At 45.0% G+C, this 25,334-nt stretch overlaps 1 long non-coding RNA gene across 2 annotated transcripts in view; it reads right to left on the bottom strand.

The window, feature by feature from the left end:
* Positions 1-207: 207 nt before the first annotated feature.
* Positions 208-25,334, bottom strand: part of LOC136639783 (uncharacterized) — a 98,657-nt gene continuing 73,530 nt past the window's right edge. The window contains exons 3-4 of one of the 2 annotated variants that reach the window (XR_010793730.1): positions 14,682-14,805; positions 208-766 (exon numbers count right to left, since the gene is read on the bottom strand). This is a non-coding gene — a long non-coding RNA (uncharacterized lncRNA). Of the gene's footprint in view, positions 767-8,371; positions 8,451-14,681; positions 14,806-25,334 lie in introns of those variants that run through there. The other variant, XR_010793731.1, reaches the window with a different exon arrangement.

Raw genomic sequence — 25,334 nt, forward strand, 5'->3', positions numbered from 1 at the left:
GATCAGTTACCACTGGAGCTCAAATTATGTATTTGAAGAATTAAAGAGCACAGGGTCTGCTTCAGGCAGAATGGGGTTGCTGAGCCCTCTCCAACGTTTACCTTCTCTGATGAATCTTTTGGGCTACAGGTAAAGACCAGAATCAGCAAGAATCAATTCAAGAGACAGACAAGGAAGCAACTTCAAAATTACAGGAGATTTATTAAAGCAACACATGATTGCAGAAGTTATTTAAAAGTTTGTCAGCGGTGATGACAAGTAGTCATGTTAGGAAAGGAATCCAAAATGATCCAGCCCTCATCCTTTTAGTAGACTTTAAGGAGGGACAGATACAGTGATGATCTAGTTCTTCTGCAGAAAGAGTGCAAGAGACCATGTGATTTTGATCTCTTAACAAAACATGTACATGCGTGCACGTGTTCAAAAAGAATGGTCTAGGTACAAAACCCATTCTTGCACATTGGGGTATCAATAGGAACAAAAGATTAAGTTTTGCTTTAAATTTACAGTCAAACAATCTCCTAGCCTCTGATGTAGATTGCAATTTCTTTCTTAATTCTGTAGCATTTTGCACACTTACTTTGCACTGATTAGTCCTTCCAACAACCCTGCAAGGTAGGCTGCTTCTATAACTCTTTTAAAGATCTCTCTTGGACTCCATCCATTGGTTACTTGCTAATGTGGCCATGGAAGTTTTCAGTGCTGAACTCTTCAACTTAAAGTCCATTTTTTCTCTCTTGCAATGACAGCATCACTGTATGTGTCCCTGAAAACACAAGTCAAGTCATGATTGCTAGAAGTGAGTTCTTGTGAGTTCTATTCCATCAAATTATTCAAATGTACTTATTCTAACACTCTCAACCAATTTCCTGCCAAGCTCCTGTTAAGCATGCCCAGCAATTTGAAGGGCAAACTTTTAAATATTCCTGGTGTTTACAAAAACCATAATCTCTCTAGAAAGGGGGACATCTTGATGTTAACAGCAAGTAGCTCTCATACATGACTGAAAGAGATACAGGTTTGGCCAGCTATATTTAGAGATTGGGCATCTTCCTTTTTCTTTGATTTCTCTTCATGAAAGAGGTGGAATGTACAAAAAATTTATGTGTGTGACGGCCATGAAAGGCTGCCTATCGCTTGGCAGAGCTGTTCCACAGGCTTTGAGTCCAGTGGCGTTCCTGGGGGTCCTTGTGCCCAGGGCAACCCCCCATTTTCCACCCCTCATCCCCATTTTTGCCCCCCATCTTTGCCCCCCGCCTCTGACCCGGAAGTAATTGCGGTGACGTCATCGTCACCGCAATTACTTCCACGCAGCCACCTCCTCTGTTCCCCCTTTGAAAACAAACAAGTGGCGTGGAAGCTTCCATAGGGGCCTGGGAAGTGGCATGCATCTCCTCTGAAATCAGAGAGGGTGGGCACCACTTCTCCTCCACCTCTGAGGGATGCCCTCTGAGATGGAGGAGGGGTGCCCCGGCAGAGCGTTCTGTGCCGCTTGTAAGTGGCACGGAGGTCTCCTCTGGAGCAGTCTGGGGCTGCTGGAAGCGGCACCCCAGAGAGGCGGGCTTCCAGCAGCCCCAGACTCCTGCAAGGGAGAACTCTGTGCCACTTACAAGCAGTGCTAAAGGCTCCGCTGGAGCCCAGGAAGTGGCACACGTCTCCTCCAAAATCGGAGGAGGCACACGCCACTTCCCCTCCACCTCTGAGGGATGCCCTCAGAGGCGGAGCAGGGGTTCCCAGGAGCGTTCCTGGGAGGCAGCGGGAAGCTGCCTCTCAGGCAGCACCTCGGCGCCGACTGGGCCGCCCCCCTCCCCGCCTCCTTTATAGGAGATGGGCACCCTAGAGCGTCAGTGCCTATCTAGGGTACCTGTCTCCTATCCTCCTATAAAGGAGGAAGGGAGGGGGTGGCTCAGTCGGTGCTGAGGCACTGATGGAGAGGCAGCAAGCTGCCTCTCTGCTGCACTTCTGGGCACTCCTCCTCTGGCGGGGGGGCGAGGCTCGGGGTGATGCCCCTGGAGGGTCAGCGCTCGGCATTTTCCCCGTTTGCCCCCCTCTAGGTCCGCCAGTGTTTGAGTTAGCTCGTATTGACAAGCAGAGCTTGTGCCAGGTTATTTTGCACCTTAGGCAGGACTAACTACTTGCACTCCCCCCAATTTTTTAATAAGATTTATAATTAATTATATTCAACAGCATTGCTGTGGTTTATCTTAAATAAACAATATGAATTGTCAGTTGCATTTTTTAATCTGAGTACAAAACCGTGCCCCTCAAATGTCAGTACTGTGCCCCGCTGAGGTCTGCACCCTAGAAGGCTCCCTAATTGGCCTAATGATTTCACCAGCCCTGTGGACAAAACACTGGCACATGTAAAGCATGTGCTCTGCTACTGAACTATGGTCCCAACTCCTGAGATTCATAGAGAAGGAGCGCGCAGTATTCATGGGCACAGAGTGTGTTCCAGAGAATTCGCCTGTCGTATATACCAGGAATAGGCACTCGACTCGTGACACTCAATTTGAGTCACCCAAAAACATGTTTTTGGATAACTTGTGTCGACCTGAGTCATGGACATTGCTAACCCTGACTCAACTTGTGGCTTGGGGCCAATGACTCTAGAAACAAGTCAGGATTTAAAATAATTGAAGTCCCTATCTCATGTGTGTGGGTATGTTTTTGCTTACACTTTTTTTTTTTTGATGCTTCTTTATTGTGCTGAAAGACCTGATGGGTGATCCAGAAGCTGGTATTCAGAAGGACAGCAGCACCAGGGTAGGTTGGTTCCAGGAAGTGGAGGGTGGGAGGGGGTTAAGGGGAAGAGGAAGGCTTAAGTTTTTTTGGGAGGGGGCTGTACTGAGTTTCATTTCTCAGAATGACTCATGACTTGCAAGACTCTAAATTTCTTCCAAGTTGGTCACAATGGCTACATGTTATGACTCTCAGCGTTGTTGACTTGGGCTCAGTGACTCAAGCACATCTCTGGCATATACAACTTCTAACTCAGAAGACTTACTTGATGGTTCATGTGGTGGTTCATGTCTCTGGATGTGATACTAATTTTCAGGATCATCCCAACAAAATCCAGACAGTTTGTAAATACATGTATAACAACAACATCTAGTAATAATATTGGCTTTTTCCAGTTGCTCTCATGTGTGTGTAATTTCCAACATATAAAATTCTTGTAAGGTAAATGGTTTGAGGCTGAGAGATGCTGTCTTGCCTACTGTCACCCAGTGCAGATGCTTTTAATTCAGGCTCTTAAGTGCTGCTTTGCCCTGCTCAGAAGGGCTATAAGGTTCCTTTTTCTCAAATAAGTAGCAATTAATAATCCAGGAATCATTTACTGGAAGTTTCTATTTGTGCCCAACATTATACACACGACTTTTAAGTTGTAAAATTGCCCTACCTTGAAAACCCAGTTTATTTGGATTCAGGCAAACAGACTTTGCTTGCCTGTTTGATATTCATACTTTTCACCCTGTAAGATCTTTCTGTTGCAGTCTGCAGTACCTTAGACTACTGGGTACTGCAGCAAGATATTGTTCATGCGCTTCCACACACCTTTTATATAGCTACTATACCTGGCTATTTTCATATTTGGCTCTTATATTTCACCCCTTGAGCTGCTCTATGAAATTAACTGATGCTGGGTGAGTTGAGAAATGTGAGGGTGCACTTTTAAAACTCATTTTGGCCAACATTCAACCTCAAGCTTCCCTTATTGCAAGTCATTTTGAAGCTGAAGCTCTTTTCGTTTCTCCTGGAAGGCAACATCAAAGGGTTATCGGGAAGGTTGGGCTAAGAGTTGATTTGGACTTAGACATAATATTAGCAAAACTGTGTTATTAGCTCAGCTCTAGCTGTAGGGTAACAACTGAGAAGCAAACACATGTGGTATGGAAAAAACACAGCTTCAGCTATTGTGTTTTCTAATGCCAAGTATTCATAAGGTCTCTTTTTGCTTTTAATATGAATGATGATGTTTGCTAAACGGCTGTATTATTACCTTTTTAATATTTGTACCAAAAAGCAAACCATTCGGCGTACTCTTTCGCTCTATATGCTAAAGGTGAATTCTTCCATGGGTTTGTTATGCAACATCTTCAGTACAATGTTTATTAAAAGTAAATGAGGTACATTTCAAGGACAGCTAATAGTTATCCAGGGACTGTGGTTCCTTCCCTTTATCGATCTTCATCACAAGAGTAGCCAACAAATAAACAACACTGATGATGGATTTAATTTAACCAAGATTGAAAGTTTGTGGGTTTTCCACGCTTACTCAAAGAACAAGTCTAGGTATTTCTAGCTCTCATGGTACAGAAATAAAGAAAAGGAATAAAGCAAAAAAATTTATGACACTTAGGCCCAAATCCTAACCAACTTTCCAGCACTGGCATAGTGGTGCCAGTGGAGCATGAGCTGCATCCTACAGTTGGGTGTCACTGCTTTACTATAAAGCAGTGTTTCTCAACACCTAGACTTGTCCTCCACTGTCCTACTTCACATGGTCCATCTACTCAAAGTACCACCAGATGTAACTAGTGATGACATTCAAATCAAATCAAACCAAACCTTTACTGGCATATAGGTGATGACATTATTGCCAGTTACTTCTGGGTTGGGAGAACAGATACGATGCAACAAACACCAGTAAGAGGCTCAGGGTGGACGGGAGGGCTTTTTTGAGTGTGGAAAAGCATGCTTTGGGGCTCTGCCCACTGAGCCAAACCTCCTACAGCTGTCTGTTGTGTTGCATTCCTGGTCTCGCTGCTGGGCAGCAAGTGTCCAGGGGTCCCGTGAGTACCACCAGACACCACTCCAGTACCACTGGTGGTACCAATACCACCAGTGGTACTGAGAAACATTGCAGTAAAGGAATCAGTACACCATATTTTAATTTCTGTCTTTGTAAAGTCCGTGATCGCCCTTTGCCTCTCCCAAGGGAGTAGGTTGGGTATAGATTGGGAAAAAGACATTGAGGGAGGATAAAAAGAGCCTGAGATGGTCTGTCTGATGCACTTCTGTTTATTAAGGGGCTCATATGCAGCTGCTTCACAGCTCCCCCTACAGTCTTCTTCACTGCTCACAGGCATTCCATCTTCACACTGTGAAGGCCATGTGATTATCTGCCTGCAGGGAGGTCCTCTGAGTGTATCAAGGTAGCCTGTTTTGGAAGGTAGGGTGTTGCTTGACCAACACTGCCTGACAAGCTGGAGCCCAGGTGGGGACTGCTTCCAGGGGACAGGCCTCTGTGTGGGAGAATGCATGCCTTAGGCCCTTGAAGCCTAATCCCTTGGTCTTCTCTCCCTTTTTTTTCTGCTACCTCCTCCACCTCATGTCCAATCCTGCTACTCCTCTTCCATAGCCCTCTTCCAAGCCTGGCTGCCTTCTGTCCTCCTTTTTCCACTTCTTCTCCCTGCTTCTTCCTTCATCATTCCTTCTTCTGCTTCGTTCCCCATCTGCACACTCTCCGTCCTTATCTTTCCATCTCCTGTTCCTTCTCTTGCTCCATTGTCTCTTTCCACCATACTTCTCTCTCCCATTCTATCTCCTACCCTTGCCTTAAATTCTCCACCCCAACAGCTGCACTTCTGATCAGTGACTGGCTGAGATGCCAGTGAGACTGTCCCTCAGTGGTGATAGCAAAGGTGAGCTGGTGGCATGGAAGCCTCAATGTGCAGATATTCCACATAGTGCACAGCAGCTCCAGAAGTCAATCCTTGGAAGCTTCAGGTAGGTCTGGGAAAGGCCTCTTTCAACCAAGCTAGATGGACTAAAGTTCGGATTTAGTTTGAGAGAGCCTCATGTGTTCATATATGCCTCTAGTCCACAAGAGCTTCTGTGGCAATAAATCTGCTGGTCTTTAATGTGCTATAAGATTCTTTGTTGTACTGCTACAATGATAGGGCTTCCCCTTGGAAATTTATGCATAAAGAAAATCTTGGCAACTGTTTACATTGCTTTGTCTCCATCTGCCAATCTGTATGGCCACTGCCATCCTGATGCATTTACAGAACTCTCTTTCCTTCATGGGCTCTCTCATTCTCCCTTTCATGCAAAAAAGCATCTCTGTGCACACAAATGGATTCATGCACAGAACTGCCCCTCTTGGACATGAATGGGACTCTAAACTAAAGCCCAGTGCAGTTATTACCTAGTCCTGATTATGCAACAGCCTTCAGCAATCAGCTCAAAATGATTCCCTGAACATACTCTTACTAAACCATTTGCAAATGCTAAAAGTATATTTCAACTGTCAGTTGCTTAAATTCCAAGTTCCTATTTTTGTGTACGTTGACCTTCAGTCATACTGTGTCCATCAGCATGTCATCCACCACTATCTAGAGATATCTGTGTGTCAATGGAAAGATTGATATAATTTCAACAGTGATGCCAGTTTTCTTTCTTCCTTTTTCTAAAAACTAAACTAAAACTATCCCCAAGAGGTGCACATGAGCAGACTTAATGTGCCTTGAAAGTCATATTGAGACACTTGAAGTCAGTCCATTCTCTGTTTTCCCAAGGACAAGACTCTCCTGAATTGTATGCAAGTTGCAAAAGATTTTGCAAAAATAATGAAATGCCTGGATAGAGTTTAGATGCTGTTAAAATTATACCTGCCTTTGCATATTGTCTAAAACACCATGTGTGCAGCCCTATGAAATATGCACACAGGAGGGATTTTGATGGACTTTAATCATCTTTTCCCTATGTGAATGTTGTGCACATCACTGGCCACAATATAGAAGGAGATTCCTGTACTTGACCTCCATAGAGGCATCCAACAGCCCTACACTGGAAACGTAAAATAAATCATTCATCCAATTAAAGCATTGTGGAGGAGAGGGGTAACTGGAAATAAATTGAATACTTAGGTCATTGTTTTATTGTGAGCCTTAAACATAGCATTGTATTAATACTACCAATTCAATGGTTAAATACTTTTACTACCTGGAGTTGTAAAGCATAGTTATAGCTGTTGTGCTAGTTATTAAGGATTTGAAATTGTTCCATTTTTGCATTGCTATACAGTTTGACATTGAAATTGCTGTGATATTATGCTGCACTTAACAAATAGATGGGGAATAGGGTACAACAGGATAATCCTATCCCGTGATACAGTGGCACTGAAATGGCCATGGCTGTATCCCACAGGGCCAGGGAGACAGCCAGAGATCTCCTCGGAGGTCTCCTACATCTGGTCCCAACAGCCCCTATGGGTCTACTCAGATCTGCACCAGCCCAATCACTGGTGCAGGACTGAGTATACCCATCTAGGGTGGTCAGGCTTGAGATGGGGGTTAGGATGTGGCGGTGGTCTCTGCTGACATCCCCACCCCTTCCTGGGCCTAAATTGCCCTCGTTCCCGCCCTCCCCCACCCAGAAATGTCCTCTCCTCACCCCCATTCCCCCATTTCATGGCAGTTTACTTAACCTGGTCTGTGGGTATAGCACTAGCTAGGAAAAGCTAATAATAATAATAATGATAATAATAATAATGATAATAATAATAACTTATTATTGTTGGCAACCTTCAGTCTCGAGAGACTATGGTATCGCGCTCTGAAAGGTGGTTCTGGCACAGCGTCTAGTGTGGCTGAAAAGGCCGATTCGGGAGTGACAATCCCTTCCACACCAGGAGCAAGTACAGTCTGTCCCTGGTCTGTCTCCCTGGCTATGAGCCTTCCTTCTTTGCCTCTTTGCCTCAGACTGTTGGCCAAGTGTCTCTTCAAACTGAGAAAGGCCATGCTGCACAGCCTGCCTCCAAGCGGGCCGCTCAGAGGCCAGGGTTTCCCACTTGTTGAGGTCCACTCCTAAGGCCTTCAGATCCCTCTTGCAGATGTCCTTGTATCGCAGCTGTGGTCTACCTGTAGGGCGCTTTCCTTGCATGAGTTCTCCATAGAGGAGATCCTTTGGGATCCGGCCATCATCCATTCTCACAACATGACCGAGCCAACACAGGCGTCTCTGTTTCAGCAGTGCATACATGCTAGGGATTCCAGCACGTTCCAGGACTGTGTTGTTTGGAACTTTGTCCTGCCAGGTGATGCCGAGAATGCGTCGGAGGCAGCGCATGTGGAAAGTGTTCAGTTTCCTCTCCTGCTGTGAGCGAAGAGTCCATGACTCGCTGCAGTACAGAAGTGTACTCAGGATGCAAGCTCTGTAGACCTGGATCTTGGTATGTTCCGTCAGCTTCTTGTTGGACCAGACTCTCTTTGTGAGTCTGGAAAACGTGGTAGCTGCTTTACCGATGCGTTTGTTTAGTTCGGTATCAAGAGAAAGAGTGTCAGAGATCGTTGAGCCAAGGTACACAAAGTCATGGACAACCTCCAGTTCGTGACTTCCTCTTTGCCGACGATGCAGCTGTCACTACCCACTCTGCCAAAGATCTCCAGCAGCTCATGGATCGTTTTAGCAAGGCCTGCCAAGATTTTGGACTGACGATCAGCCTGAAGAAAACACAGGTCATGGTTCAGGATGTGGACTCACCTCCCTGCATTACAATAATAACTAGGTATTTATATACCGCCTTTCTGGTCATCGGATTACTCCTCTGTCTTTATTCAAGGTGGTTTACATAGGCAGGCAATTCTAAATCCCTCAAGGGGATTTTTACAAACATAGAGGTTAGCTCTTTCAAGAACCAACAACATTTCAGAATGGATCTTCCTGGTTTGGTCTCTAATACCTTGACCTGTGGATAATGACCCATATTCTTATCTAGCAGTCAGCCCAGAAACGAGTTTGGCTGGGCTCTTAGTGAAAGAAAATATATATTGCAGTGTTGTGTGGGGAATGCTCTGAGGAATTTGTAGGTGCCTTCCCTGGCTACAAACACCACACCCAGACTTAACGTTCAATGACACACAGAAAGTGGAATATAGAAAGAATGGCATCCTAGCATGAAATGTGTCTCTTGGCAAAACAATAAGCAATGAAACAACTTCCATTTTCTAGCTGGAATGTTATAGCTGAAGGTGACATAAACACTTGGCTTAATGAATACATAATTTTAAGAGGCCCAGTCAGTGATTCTTTTTTTCAAACATTTGTCTATGCATTGGAAGATGGCAAGAATCCAGATGAAAGCTCTTTTATTTTATTGCCTTACACTGTTCTCTAAAAGTGAGTTCCAGAATTATAAGAGAAACTGCACTCACAGTTTGATCTGGTTCACTATAGCAAAGATTCAGCAGAGACAACCATTGTAAAGTGAATTGTTTTTATTCGAGACATCATGAAACAGAAAAAAATAGCCCCTAACGGGAGAAGATACCATGAAAAAATGAAGCTGTTGTATAGGAGATACTAAGAACCCCCCCCCTCCCTGCACACACACACAAATTCAGGATCAAAAGTTTAATCTGAATGACACCAAATCACACTTTCCCCACGTGTGCTATTTTTAAGTAAACCTATTTAGCCTTCACTGGAAAGTAACTTCATTGGCTTTCACTGGAAGTTTTTTTAAAATTTAAAGTGTACAAGGGCACCTGAGGTCAAGAACAAAACTATATTGGGCCAAAGTACTAAAGCTTCTCTACTACTGCCATGGTGCCATCCCCACACCAAGTGCATAAAGAAAATTTAATTAAGAAAATTCACTTCTTATCAGTTCATGTTATGCATTAAGAAAGATTCTGGTTCACCCCTTGTTTCAGTTAGAATTTTCTAGATGCTGCTTTTCACTTGTGACCTAACTGTTGCCTGTTCCCTGTTTGGACCTTTGGATATTTTAGACAGTGGTCTTCAACCTTTTTCATGCCATGACTCCAATGAATGAATAAATGAGACTGGGGACCCACTGCCAATCCCACCACTCTCCTTCACAACAACCCTGTGAGGTAGCAGCCTGAGCAGGGCCAGCCTTAGGACCTGAGGGGCAAGGCAGCAAGAATAGGCTGTACAGGATTATATCAAGAACAGGCAGCCCAATCCTATCTTGTGCTGGAACAGGCAGGCCAGCAAGCCTGCACTGTACCCAGCACATGTTTCAGGCTGTCCGAGGCTTGACCCGAGGCAAGGGGAAACTCGTCCCCTTATCCTGGGGAGAACCGCAGCAGCCCCAATGGGGCTACTTGGATCTGCGCCACTGAAATTGGTGGTGCAAATCCAAGCAGCCTGGAACTGACCCCGGCCGCCCAGGAACCGGGTTAGATTCCGGCATAAGTGCTGGATCCTGGCCCTGCCTTCCACCTGCCCACCCCCAGGAACGCCCGCTGCCTGCCCCCACCCCAAAATGCCTCCCTCCCACCTTCTCCCCATACTCCCCACGCCCTCCCAGACCCCTGCACCAGCTGACCTCAGCTGGCACAAACTCACCCTGCTCAGGGCCTGCATTGACACGAAAGTGCTTTATGGTACTTTCACGATGGTGGACCGGTGCAAGGGACTTACGCCGGCCCATCTGCTGGTCTGGATTGCACTCTCACTTACTGGACTGGATCCAAGCTCTCTCTTGTACAGGCTTTAAAAGATTGCCACGACCCCCCAAATGATGCTCTGAGACCTCATTGGGGTCCTGACACACAGGCTGAAGAACATTGTTTTAGAACATTTCAGTGATACTTGTTTTACAGTTATTGCATTGCTTTTCAAATTGATTTCCCCTCCACTTTTATTTGAAGGCTTCATTTATTTTTCATCTATTTGAGAAGTTCAGCTCTTTTGATTCTCTGTTAATAGAAAGATGAGATATGGAGGTTAGAAATAAATAATAATGTTGAACTCAGTTTATGGTACACACAGGTCACAGGGTGGTGCTGTGCTGTGCAGAGCCCATGATAATTCCCCCTCTCCCATTTGTGTTGCCAGACTTGCTTTTACAAAGCAGTAGAAATTCTGTTCTGAAACTGAGCAGATGACCTTCGCAGGGATTGTGGAATATTCTCTCTCCATCTCTACAAGCATTTATCTGAAGGACCTTCATATTTAAAGATGTACATCCTATAAGGGTGTACATCACCTCAAAATGTGCAGCAGTTTCTGTCACACTAATGGCATTCCAGCATCCCAGTCAGCTGCAAGTCTATTAAACTGTCCCTCCTCCTCCAAGCCTTATTGCATTTTTCCAATTAATTTGATTCTCTCCTAAGACTGTTTTGATAGACTGGGGAGCAAGCCTGTGCCCAGAAATGTGTGGTGATATATATTCACAAACCAGCTTTCAAAATAGAGCATGCATAATTTTTCTTCATTTGCTTTTGGCACATGCAATTGATTTTTAAATGTGCAAGATGTTCTTTTTCACATGGCTGCAACATTTCTCTCAGCCTGCCCTGCACATTGGGAACAAGCAAAAGGGAAACAGGGACCATCAAACCTCTGTGGAAAGGTCTGTGTGAAACTAAGTCATTAACATTTTGACGTTATGACAGGGTTGCAATTGGGGTAGAATCGGCAGTGATAAAAACAGGTATGAACCTAGCCTCGTGAGATTTAAGTGCACAGCTGTCATTGATGCTACCAGCTGTCTCATTCATATGGCTACTACAGCTATCTAAACGCCAGCTTCAGGACTAAAAAAATGTAACATAACAAGAGGGATGATTTTCTTTCAATTTTAAAGCCTTATGAAGATAATATAACTTGTGTCAACAGTCAACACATGGACCAAATCGTGATCATGCCATACAACACACCGGCAATAAAAGCCACTATTCCAAAGGCAAAATAGGCAAATGTAAAGTGATTAATTGAAAATAAAAAAATTAGGACAAATGCTTGACTCTATGAATTATTTGCATAGGTTATCTGCTGTAAGCTATGTGCATCACGAGGAAGGGCTGTTTGCTCATAGCTATGTGTCAAGTCAATATCCTCATGCTTTGCAAGTGTTTTTTTCATGTTAAATAGCAGCCACAGCCAAACCTCCCATAGCTGAGGAACAAGGTGGGAGCAGGGGGTGCTTTAAACCTACCCCCACCAAGGCTCCAATCCAGATCTACCTCCCTGTGACCATTTGCCCTGGGAAAAAGCTCTCCCCTTTCCCCCTTTTCTTTTTCCCCTTGGCATAAGGCAGCTGTGGGGATTTGGATTTGGGGCCCTAGTGAGAAATAAGGTAAAGCCTCATCTCCTCATCACAGTCTTGATCATCAGCAACTACTGACATTTTTAAAAAGGCACATACTTGCAAAGCATCCCTAGTAAACAACTCCCAGAACAACTTGGGGCTGGTAAGGAGGTAAGAGGAAGCACGCACTGGTGCATAGCTTCTCTATACCTCCACTGCTGACACCTAAAATTTTTCCAGCTTTTACATTCCTTTTTCCTATTTTTGGAATTCCTCCCCTCTTATTGCAATCCTGGGGTCCTCTATGCTTCCTTTCCTTGATGCCAGCTGTGCCCTGGTTGCCCCATTTCTATCTTGGTTTGCTCCCCATGGTTTCCTGTATCTCCATCTCAGGGACACGGTGACCTTTTACTACAGTGGTCATATAGGCTGGTCTGGTCCAGAACTGGAATCTCTTGTCACCTCAATCAATCCCATTTTCCTTATCAATAATCCAAGAAATCAGATCATACAAAGAAGCAGGCATCTCAAGTCATGTCTTTTCTACCATCAGTGAAGGGCTCTTCAGCAGGAGAAACTGATGCATGATTATTTTTGCTCAGAGCCCAACTCTAGAAAAATGGTGGTTTTTTGTGTGTATGAAGCTATCACTGTTATCAAAATCCTGCCAGTGCAGTTTATTGCAAAGATCTGTGAAGGAGCAATGTGTTAAAGACAACGGGGCCACCAAGGGAGAGAGAACAATTTCACTGAGGCCTGACTACATCCTGATATAAGAGGCTACATTATCACTTTCAAGAGTTGAATGTTGGCTACGTGAAATTGCTAACGTAAAAGCACCAGTGCAGTATGAAACACTTTCTAATAATGAGCTGCCTCCAGCACCTGCAATTTGCCACACTGTAGTGTCAAAGAGAGAAAGGAAAAATGCTCAAATGGCTAGAGCCCAATTCAGATAAATGCCAGGTCTTTGTGATCTTCCCTCCATATAGATGTTTTTATTTGCTCCTTGGAGAGTACTGTAAAATTCACTTGACAGGCCCAATAAATAATGGAGGTTGGGGCAATTATGGGGCTTCTCCTTTTAATGATTTCCTATAGAGATGGGGGTTAGAGGCCAGGGAAATTCCCAGCAGAAGATTTCATTGGAGAATACCAGAAAGAGAGCAATTTGTTCAGCTGTCCCTCCCCCTTCGAAGTACAACTACTTTCCCCATGAGTCTTCTCTCTGCAGCAACTTTTGAAAGATTCCTTTGTTAAATTTTAATTATTTTGTATGAGTAATTGCCCCTGGGTATCTTTTAACAGAACTGATCTGTCTCATAAGCATTTTCAATATGCACAAGAAATCAATGTTACCAAGCCCAAGACTTGATATACAACTTAGTATACAATTTTTCAGAGCATTCTTTTGCTTCCATTAAAGCAGCAATTTCCAACCTTTTACATCTCACAGCACACTGACAAGGCACTAAAATCGCTGAGGCACACCATCAGGTTTTTGACAATTGATAAGTCACACCATGCTGCCACTGGGGAGCTCACATCCCCCATTGACCCTAGTAATAAATGACCTTCCTCCAAATTCCTGTGACACACCTGTGGACCACTCGTGGCACATCAATGTGCCATGGCACAGTCGTTGAAAATGGCCGCATTAAAGTGTTGAAAAAACCCACAACTAGTTGCTATACTGGAAATCGGTATAAAAGGAAGATACTGCTGTGCAGATGCTATTACCAAGATATTTGACATATATCAAGACATCCCAAAGGACCAAATACAGCTTTGTGCCATACCTTTGCAGAACTCTGCAGCCAAATAATACTCTCTCTCTCTCTCTCTCTCTCTCTCTCTCTCTCTCTCTCTCTCTCTCTCTGTGTGTGTGTGTGTGTACACAATCTCTGTTTAATACCTGTAAACCTGGGGTTTTCAAACTCTCCGGGAGTTTGAAACCTGCAGTAAGTCTTTGCGGGGGGGGGGGGTGAGGCAGCAGGGGCAGGGGGAAGGCAGCAACAGGATCCTGGGATCAGGGAAAGGGAGAGTGGAGCTATCTGCTCTGCCTCCGCAAAAGCGGAAGCGGAGCGCTATCACCCCACTCTCCCTTTCCCTGACCTGGGGAGCCCTGCAGGCGCTCGCGCAGGGCTCCCCGCACACAGGGACGGCTGCTGCAGGGACTGGAGGGTGCACCCCAGTCCCTGCAGCCCCATCAGAAAGGAAAGCGGAGCGATCGTGCTCCGCTTCCGGTTTTGCGGAGCGGGGCGCGATTGCTTCGCTTTCACTTTTCCTGACCTGGGGAGCCCTGCCGAAGGTTGCGCAGGGCTCCCCGCACCCCCGGGAGGCTGCAGGAGGCTTGGGCAAGTGCACCCAAGCCCCTGCAGCCCCCCTGAGCTCCCAGCCCTGCCTTCCCCCTGTCTCCTGGCTGCCCCCATCCCTTAAGGGGGCAGAGGCCAGGACCCACAGGCTGGAGCGTCGCGACGCCCCGGTTTGAATACCACTGCTGTAAACCATTCAGGAAAAGGGTCAAAGCTCAGTGCTAGAGCATATGCAGAAGGTCCCAACATAGGAAATGGCTTTATACTAAGTGAGCCTATTGATCCGTCTAGCTCAGATGGCAGTGGGTAGCAGCAGCTCTCCAGGTGTTATACATAAATTTTTCTCACCCTACCTGGAGCTGGCAGTGATTGACTCCGAGTCTGTATGCAAACCATGTGCAGCACCAATGAGCTATAGCCAGTTGCTTGAGTCCTCGTTTCAATCCCCAGCATCTCCAGGTAGGGTAGGGAAAGCCCCTGAAACAGAGATGGATCAAAAAACAGAATTAGTCTCAAGTAGCTTCGTATTAATTATGGTATTTCTGAGCATTCTTTTTTCACAGTAAGGATGCAAAGAATGAACACGAGAATGAATCATTATCACGATCATTCTCTATGACCGTGCACTTTATTGCGAAATTGGGAATCCTAACCCATGTGATTTCAGACTCCCTTCCAACTGGTACAGAGTCAGTTAGATAACAAGGCACTTTTGTCTAGGCTTGTGTTAGAAAAGCAATCTGCATCTCTGCATGCTTGGATAACTGGGCTCAGGGTTAGCTCTTGACATCTTTTGTCACCTGCAGAATTAGCTCCTCACACCTCCCATAGAATATAGCAGGGGTGCTCAAACTTTCAACTTTAGGGATGCTGGACCTTTAACAAGTGTATAGAAGAGAGAATTTCAGCAGGTGCAACTTGTCATCCCACAGATGACAAGCTGCACCTGCTGAAATTATCTCTCCTACACAATTTTAAAGGTTCAGGATCCCTAAAGTTGAAAGTTTGAGCACCCCTGGAATATAGGATGGGCCAGAAGCCAAGGGCAGGAAAGAGAGTACCCTAAACATTACCTGACCACATGTTCAAACACCTTCTCTAAAATACCACAGTTGTAGCAAGGGTATGACACAGGCAGCACAATTCAAAATGGCTGCTGTTGTATCCCACAGCTTTTGTAACTATTTACTTTTCAGAGGTAATCTACACATTTTGTTTACTTGCAGGCAAACGTGTATACCATTTTATATGAAAATCTGCTTAGATCCATTTGATCCATTAACCTACACGCGCTTTTTAAGCACACATTTTGATTGCTTTCCATTCTACCATGGAGATAAAATGTCTATTACATTTTATTTCTATCTCCAAGATTCTACAGGCATTGGCAGTGAACCTGGGGGCTTGCAAAAAAAAAAAAATGTTTCCAGTTGTTCCCCCAGCTCCTAAGGCCAACCCTGGGGCCAAACAACATGCTTGCAAATGTGTATTTTTGACCCTTGAATTTTTTTTTTTAACTGGTAGTGGGGAGCATGCAACATGGCCTGAAACCATGGGGGGGGGCTATGTAGGGATTTTTTTTAGCATTAGCCCCACTGAGTTTCCTAGCCTGACGTCTTCTGTACGCTATTTATGGTCCAATTCTATCCTGTTCTAGAACAGACTGGCCGGCTGGACAGTGCTATATCCAGTGCAGGGTCGGGGCTGGCTGCGGTGCAGTTCGGGACAAGGGGAAATTGATTCCCTTTACCCTGGGTAATGCGGCAGCAGCCCAAATGGGGCTACATGGATCTGTGCCACTTAAAGGGATGGTGCAGATCCAAACAGCCTGGCACTAGGATCTGGCCGAAGTGCTCTACCCCCCTTCCAGCCCCAGTTCGCTTGCTTACACCCAAGAAGGCTCTCTTTGCAGCCAAGGAGGCTTGCCTTACACCCACTTTCTCGGGTGTAAGGAGAGCCTCCTCAGGCGTAAGCAGGCGGGGCAGCTATGGTGCTTTTCCATGGATTACGATGGGGCTGTTCTGCCTCACCTGCTTCCCCTGCACAGCACATGCCTGGTATGAATCCTTCAGGCTTGCCCGTACAGTTCTTATGTCAAGGATTCCCAGGCCGTTTCAGTCCTTTTCATCCACACCATCCCTTTCTTTGCTTTATACATACATTTCTCCCCTCCCCTCAAGCATTCATTACTCTTCCTCGTCTGTCCGTTTATCTTTCCACTTTCTTCTGACCCTGCCACCCTCATTCGCTGTTTTCTGCTAGACTGACAACCCAAGTTCCACTTAGATGCTGCTTTGATCATCCCATTTAAACATGACGTCAAATATTGCCCATCGATGCAGTGTTCCACATGACCAGCTTCACAGTGAAATCAGGACCTGACAGTCACTACGCACATCACCTGAGAACACCAGTCATAGTGTCTGACAGGGTTGGGGATCCCTGGCATGCTAATGCTGCACACACAGCACCAGAGTGCCCAATTTATACAGAAAACTGGCTGCCTGCAGAGCCACATGGGCAAGGACTTTTAGGGTCCTATCCTATTCAACTTTCCAGCACTGATGCAACGGTGCCAATGCTGTGTGCACTGCATCCTGTGGTGGTGGTGGGCAATCAGAGGCCTCTTCAAGGTAAGGGAATAAAGAAATTGAGAAAATCCTTTTCTTTCTCTGCTATGCAACTATTAAATGCAGAGTCCTTTACATGCAGACCAAAGCAGCTTCTTAAAAAATATGTTTAGAATCAATCCATTTTTGTGAAACGCAGATTGTTTTTATTGGCATTGACTGAAATATATGACAAAATTCCTCTACCCCTGTCTGCTCCAAGAGCCCTTCTTTGGCTCCTTGTATCCCTTATTTTGCCAGTCATATTTTCCTTTCTGGAGCCACCCCTGTAATCTGATGAAATTCAGTAAAATACTGATACAATGTTCGTTCGTTCGTTCTTTCTTTCCCCCAAAAACATGAGATAGTATATTTTTAATTACTGCCTTTTTATACCACTTTTTCATGAAGAATATATAAAATACACCAAAAATAAACACTGAAAACCAGGGATGGTGAGTCAAGCATGGCTTGACTTGAATCGAGTCACAAATCCCCATCCCCTGTGACTTGACTCAAAAATGAGACCTAATAGGTGGACTTTCTGAGTTGCCCAGAGTGTTTTGGCAACTTGAAAACTCAAGTCACAAATCTTTCCCTTTAAAAAGCCAGCTGCAGCTCCGTGGAAAAAAATGGACCTTCTGCTGGGCTGTGTGTGTGGGTGTGTGTGTGTGGGTATGTGTCAGAGTTCTCTTTAAACACTCCCTTGATGCCCCCATCTGATCTGTAAACATGGCAGGAGGAGGTGGGACAGACTGTGTGAGAGTGGGGACAGAAGAGGAGGGAGGGTCATGTGCAGCGGCTGGGAGGCTTAATAGTATGACCCAATCCTTTGCAGCTCTACTCAAAAGTAGTCCCATTTGCGCAGTCATTCAATGAGGCTTCCTCCTCTCAAGTGACAATAGAAACCAAAGGAGCCATTATGGTTGGAAAACATTATCGCTATGAACTGCCTCCCCCCGGCTTCACTACCTCCTTTTTTCCCCCTCCCTGATTGTCCAGCCAATTCTAAGGCAAGAACCCCTTTCTGCTCCTCCTTCTGCCCTACCTCATCCACAGAAAAAAAAAAATCAGACCACCCATCCTTCATCCAGTGATCATTAATTTCTTCAGAGATGGACAGAGCATGCTCCCGTCCCCTCCCACTTGGATGCAAAAGCAAACATTGACCCTTCTCTGCCTTCTGGCTGGAACTTCGCTGTTGCTCAACCCAGTCTGAAAGATCATCCCACAAGGTCTTTCACGCCACAAAAAAAATAAGCAAGCACAAACAGGCACAGGCAGACTCGAGTCTGCATGTGTGGGGACTGAGTGCCAAGTCAGTGGCCTCAGACTCGAGTCAGTGCCTGAGTCATCAACACAGGTGATTCAAGTCTGCATAAGTCAGCAAAAAGATGTGTTTTTGCAACTCAGACTCGGGTCACCTGATTCGAGTTCCCATCCCTGCTAAAAGCTATTATAAAACTATAACCAGTTAGGCATAAACAGAAATAGAACAAAGCAATACAACCATTACACCAGAGAGAGAATTTATACCTCATATACCTGTTGGGATAAAAACATTTTTTGGAGCCTATATAAAAGCACAAAGAGAAGGAGGCTTCCAAATGAAGGGATTCCATAATCTATGAAAGTCTAATATATGAAAGCCAGTGAATCCCAAATAAATTACTGTATCTCACTATAGCTCAATTTTTAGCCTGATCCTTTCCTCGTGGTGTGCTGGTATACAGCGAGGTCCACAGTTGTGGCAGCAGCTCCACTGGTCTGCACAGTGCTACCACCAGTGCAAGAGCTGGAAGGCTACACACCATCTGCAGCACAGCACATAGTGGTTATTAACGGGGTTCTGTCAGGGGAGCTGGGAATCAGTGTGGCACGGACACCCTCCATATCAGGAACCCCCATCACAGGGCTGGCATGCACCTGGCAGGTTTCACAGAGCTACTAGCTTCAGAGCTGGTACAGATCCTGTACCATGCAGTGGCCGGGAAGGTAAATAAAGTTTTTAACTCTCCCAGCTGGCCTGGTCCTCGATTGCCATATAGGTAGCAGCAGATGTTGCCCTGGTGGCCCTGCACTGTGTGTACCAGCAGCGGATATGATTGGGCCATTACAGACTCTTTACAGAAATCCCTGCAAAGTTAATGGATTCTTGGTCCTAATTTTGTGTTTGTGTGTAAGCTGGAGCTAAAACCTACACAACTTTTGTGCAGTATGAAAAATTACTAATCATTTGGTGTGTTCCTGAGCAATGCCAAATGGTGCCTTTGAGTGCTACTTCTCAGCAAAATTGATTTTTATTTTATCAAAGAGGATCACATCTCTTGCTTTTTCTTTATGTTCCCTAAGCGCCTGTGAACTATGGGCTTTGGCTCCTACCCGGCTTGTTATGGCATGTGAATCCAGTCATCAGCTCCCTGTTTATGGTGCAATCTCAGGTAAGCTTTCAGAGTCATATAAATAAGCATGTGCCATTGATAAATCACCCATTTCCAAGGCATTTTTCTGTGGAGAGCCTGGCGCATCAGTCTGCAGTAACACACTGAGTAAGTGTTATTGATTATATCTAACTGTCCGCAAGAGGCAGCAAAAGAGCACAGCTCTCTATGGAAAAGAAACCCCTCCTGCAGTATCAGCATGGTGCACGATGCTTTTGTAGAGCATTTTGAAATCAACCTCTAAATATTTGTCTGCAAACGCTGTCATTTCTCCTTTGCTGTAGCAGTCAGAAGGGGCAAGTCCTGATTATGGAACTGCAGGATGCTTAAAGACAGGTTAAAGTAGTGAACCATTCCAAGTCACACACAAGTAACAGGAAATGGGGTCTAATGCTCCAACTAATTAGAGCAGGGGTGTCCAAATCTTTGGGCAGGAGGGCCACATCATCTCTCTGACATTGTGTCAGGGGCTGGGGAAAAAGGAATTAATTTACATTTATAATTGGAATAAATTTACATAAACAAATATATTAGAGATGGAACTTATATAAATGAATGAAGGTCTTGCGATAGCTCAAGGCCTAGAAAAGGCCTTGCGCAAAGCAAGGCTGGGCTTTACTTTGCCGCCACTGCTGCTTCACAGACGTGAAACAGCAAGCAGTGGAGCGAGCCCTCAGCCCACAGCTTGCACGAGAGGTTGATCAGTTGACCCTCATGCTGAGAGCAGTCCCATCAGACCAGTACAGTTTCCAGCAAGTCTCTGGTGCACCAGAGGCTCATTGGAGACTGGGGGCTCCCTGCAGGATGGAATGGGGGTCCAAGAGGGCCACAAATGGCCCCCGGGCTGGGTTTGGCCACCACTGAATTGGAGGGTGTTTATACCACCAGTGAGGTTTGGAAATTCCCAAGCAAAATGGAATTTATGTGATCAGAGGACATATATAGGGTACTGCCCTTCCTCTCTGTTGAGAAGCATTGAATATCTGGTGCCACTGCTTATCTTCATAATGGAGGTCTGCAGCCATGCATTGCTTCATGGGAAATGACTTGAACTACATGGAATTCTTGGAGGCATACAGTGTTACATGCATGCAGTTACCTTCGAGGTCTGTTGTCAGGCAAAAAAGTGACTTGCTATTCACACATTCTAAAATATCATCTCATGTTACATCTATTTAGCACCATAATTCCAGGGATACTTGAACTAATATGATTTTCTTGTCCCCTTGTCAATCACAGTTTAGGCCAAGGTTTGAAATGGAATGAGACCATTTGAATGAGACCATGACAGATGCTGGAACTAAACAGGAAGAGTTTGTCCTTGCTGGGTCTTCTGAATTTCTTAGTAGCCTTTAGTATGGCTGTTTGTCAGGTTCTCCTAAGTAGTTGAGATTGGTAGAGGTGGGAGGCATCATTTTGTGGTGAAGGCCATTTACAGAGAATGACACTGTGAGTCGGCTGCTCTCTAGTGGGATTACTTGTAACAGATACTGCAGTGTTCAATACATTGATTATGTTGCAGTAAAAAACCCAAAAGTCGTATTATTAGTTCCAACTAGTAAAAACTAGAAACTCAAAACAGTTTTCAGATATTCTAGTTCTAACTAGTTGAAACTCAAAGCTCCTAAGCATCTTTGGATATCTTAGTCCTAACTAGTTGAGATTATAGTTCTGTTTAGTAAAAACTACACATTTCTAACTATCATAAGAGATGTTTCTAACTAGGAAAAACTAGAATGCACTTTACAAAAACAGACAGTACTTCCTAGTTTCGACTAGTTAGAACTAAAATCTCCAAAGATGCTGCAGAGCTCGTAGTTTTTACTAGTTGGAACTAGTTCTGACTGAACTTTGGGCTTTTATTGTTAACAATTACCTTTCTATCTTGCTTTTATTCTATGGTGGCGTACGTAAGGTTCTCAAGCCCCCATCCATACAATTAGTGACCAGCCCCAGGCATACTTGACTTCAGCAGTACTGGTAGAACATGTGCTTGTAGGCCGTGCCTTGTCCCCAATTCTTTCTAACGTCTGAATTCAACTGCTGGTTGAGTTTGAACATCTAAAGTTTTGGAATATGGAGCCAACAGTGTTTGATGGCATCAAAATCTCTTGTTCTTTATAGCAGTTTCAGGAGCAGTAGTTTCCAGACACTGCTATGGGTTGGATGAAGGCCAATAAATTGAAGCAGAGTCCAAGACAGGTGTTGCTGCATTCTTGGCCTAAAATTTGGGAAGGAAAATCTCAGTTGTTTCGGAAGGGTCTATCGTAAGGGCAGATGTACAACCTGGAGGCACTGTTCCCTTTAAGCTGTGCAGCTGCACAGCCAAATAGCTTGAAGCCAAGCCAAGCTTTGTGCAGCTCAGAGCTTGCATTCGCAGAAATCTGGCGATGACTTATGTCATAATTGCCATGTGTCAAGAAATGCTGCTAGCTTGTCACACAGCAGCCAAAGAGGTCTGTACAGCAGTGTGAACCAGTTCAGAGGGAATATTGCCCAGGGGTCATCCATCACTCTGCTCTCTTCCTAGCTGATCCTCTAGAATATTTGGTCATTTCCCTCTGTGTCTTATCACTGGCCATTTTCCCCAAGCCTTGGGGGGGGGGGGTCTGTGTTTTTCTTGTGCTCACATAAAGGGTCTTTACTGTCTTTGCTGTGTTTTAAAATTATAAGTCCTGTACTGGTTTTCCTTTTTTTACTCTAATACATGATGATCCATTTGGGCTGGAAAAGGCAACGCCGAAATCAATATGACTTAGCTCTTTTCAGGACAAACATTCATAGCTTCCTCAAAATTAAGTCTTGTATTATCAATTTTTAGTCTTTTAAAAATGCCAAAAAACCTGCCGCTTAGTTGCGCAGAGTGATCTGGAAGACATTCTATCTGGGTGTTCACATTTTTATAAGCAAATTCATTTTACAAAGGATCATAAAGAAACGTCATTGTCATAAGATAAGAAAGTGAGTCCTTTGGTCACTGGTTAAAAACAGAACTGCTACAAAACACATCCTTTCATGTTTTATAAACTAGTTATTGCTCTCTTGATGGGTTCATTTTTGCTTTCCGGCATAGTTTTGTCTAGTCTTGAAACTTCCCTCTGGTTTCTTCATTCTTCAGATTGTGAGTTGCTACTGTGCTTCAGTGTAAACCATGAGGCCCCTTATATGCAAAGCAGCTTGGAAAGAACTCTAAAAAAGATTTCTCAAAAAATGGCAATGGAGCCTCAGTGTAGGAGAGTAGTATGCATTGGACTAATCTCTACTTCACATTTACAGGGATGTAAATTGGTTGTGACAACCCAAGAGAAAAAAAAAACACCTTAGAGTCATAGAGCTCACTAAAACATCAATTCAGTTTGTAGCCGCAGTAAAAACAGGAGGGGAGGGGAGCAAATCGAATGTTAAAAACAGTGGTGATACATTGCCACTCGTCACCTGAATTCCTCCAAATGCTGACTCCGCACATATGTGCTGCTCCAAAGATAAAGGGGAGGGAATGAGTGGGCAAGTCCCCATCCTCTCTTCCCTTTAGAGAGCATGCACACAGCCTTCCTGCTCCATGTGGCTTCTGTGTGAAATGAATGGGAGACAGGTATGCTGTGAACCCTGCAGGCACTGCTCCTGCACATTCTTTGCAAACAGAAGTGACACAGAACATAATAACATATGAAGAGCCGTGCTGGATCAGATCCAGGGCCCATCTAGACCAGCTTCCTGTATCTCACATCGGCTCACCAGATGCCTCAGGGAGCAGAGCAGGGAGGCTGCACACCATAAATAAAGGGAAGTGGGGACAGTCTCAGAATCACTTCATAAGCATCAGATAGATGGGGAGAGATTATCTGGAGCCATGACAGGCCCCCTCTTCTTTCAGAAACTCCAGAGGGAGAAGGGGGGAAACTGTCATAGCTCCAGATGGCTTATACCTAGGAATGGGAACTAGAGTCAGGTGACTTGAGTCCAAGTAGAGTGTTTTTCACTGACTCGTGCAGACTCAAGTTATGAGCATCGATGACTCGGGCACTGACTTCATTTTGAGGCCACAGACTCAGTACTCAATCCCCACACATGCAGACTAGAGTCTGCCTGTGTATGAGTGTGCTTGTTTACTTTTTTTGCAGTGTGAAAGGCCTTGTGGGACCATCATTCAGACTGGGTGTACAGCAGAGAAGTTCTAGCCAGGAGCCAGGGAAGGGTTAATGTTTTGCTTTTGCATCAAGCAGGAGGCAGGGGAAGGCTTTCTTTTCCATCTCTGAAGGAACTGATGATCATTGGACAAAGGATGGGCTGCCTGATTTGTTCTTTGGATGAGGTAGGGTAGGAGGAGGAGCCAAGGAGGTTCTTGCCTTGGAATTGACTAGAGAAGCCCAGAAAAGGGGAGGCGGTTCACAGCCATCACATATTCCAACCGCATGGCTCCTGTGCACTCTGTTGTTACTTGGAAAGAAGAAGCTTCATTGAACAACTGGCGCAAATGGAACTACTTCTGAGTAGCGCTGCAAAGGATTGGGTCATACTGGTAACCCTACCAGCTGCTGCATGTGACCCTCCTTCCTCTTACTGCTTCTGTCCCCACTCTCATGCAGTCTGTCCCACTTCTTCCCACCTTGTTTACAGATGGGATGGGAACATCAGGGGAATGTTTAAAGATAATTCTGACACACACCCCAGCAGCAGCTCCATTTTTTTCCATGACGCTGTGCCTGGCATGTGTATCAAAAAGACTCATGACTCGAGTCTTTTCAAGTTGTGAAAAAACACTCTGGGCAACTTGGAAAAATGCGCCGTTAGGACTCACCAAGTTGCAGGGGGCAGAGACTCGTGACCCAACTCAAGTCAAGCCATGCTAAGACTCACCCATCCCTGTTTATACCTGACCACTTGGTGCTTTGTAAGTGCTTGTTCTCAGCAATTCAGAAGAGGATTGAAGCCCCCAGTGGAGCAGTAGAGAGGGTGGCAGACAGATGGGCTGGGATCTTGTCAGACTAGAGGTGCCTTTCCACACAACAATTTTAGGTCACTTCATGGAAAAGCGAGCCCTGGTTAAGAGTTTTAGAAAAAGTAGTCAAAAATAAAATTGCAAGTATCATAATGCCATTATATAAATTCATGGCATAGTCACTTTTAGAATACTGCCTACACTCATGGTCGCCTCATCTTAAAAGGGAAAGAACAAGAGCTGGATAAAGTAAAGGAAGAGGCACCTCAAAAAAGAAAATGATGGGACTGGAGCCCTTCCCTCATAAGGAATGGCTTTTCAGCTGTGAAAAGAGATGACAGGTCATCATCTATTTGATGATCAGGGATCTGATAGAGAGGAAACAGAGATGATAGCTATTTGGGAAGAATAAAATTTCAGTAGATGGTCTTGCTTAGAGGGCACCAAACCCCAGGCCACGGGCCAGATCTGGTGTCCACCGTGATCCTTCCCCCAGATGAATGGAATTTATTGTTCCACCTGAGGGCCTCCGTGTTGCGCCGCAGATCACCCCCAACCTTTGCACCGGCTTGCCAATTCCAGAGTCTGTTGCCCCAGCAGGTTTTGTGCCTGCATTTCTGGGCATGCGCAGCTGGCCAGTGCAAAAGTCGGGGGCAATCTGTGGCAGAACAGTAAGCTCCGACTGCACTGGGGATGCCTCTACCGGTGTACAGCAGCCTCCACTTTGGAGTCCACTGGTCTTGCTGGTAGGATTTGATGTTATGGCAGCCAATCTTTCCTTTATTATAAAAATGTAAAGCAAGGGTAGACATGACTGGTTGCAAGAAAGAAATAATCAAGTTGGCATCCTATGTGATGCCTATAGCAAATCATCAATATAGCAAATCACCCTTACCTGGGAGTAAGCCCCACTGAACAAACTTTTTACTTCTGAGTAAGTAAGTATAAGATTTAACTGAGTATAGGATTTCACTGTCGGTCACCTTACTCTACATGGAGCATGAAATTTCTTTTTTA

The sequence above is a fragment of the Tiliqua scincoides genome, chromosome 2, assembly GCF_035046505.1.
Source record: "Tiliqua scincoides isolate rTilSci1 chromosome 2, rTilSci1.hap2, whole genome shotgun sequence".
Lineage (NCBI taxonomy): Eukaryota > Metazoa > Chordata > Lepidosauria > Squamata > Scincidae > Tiliqua > Tiliqua scincoides.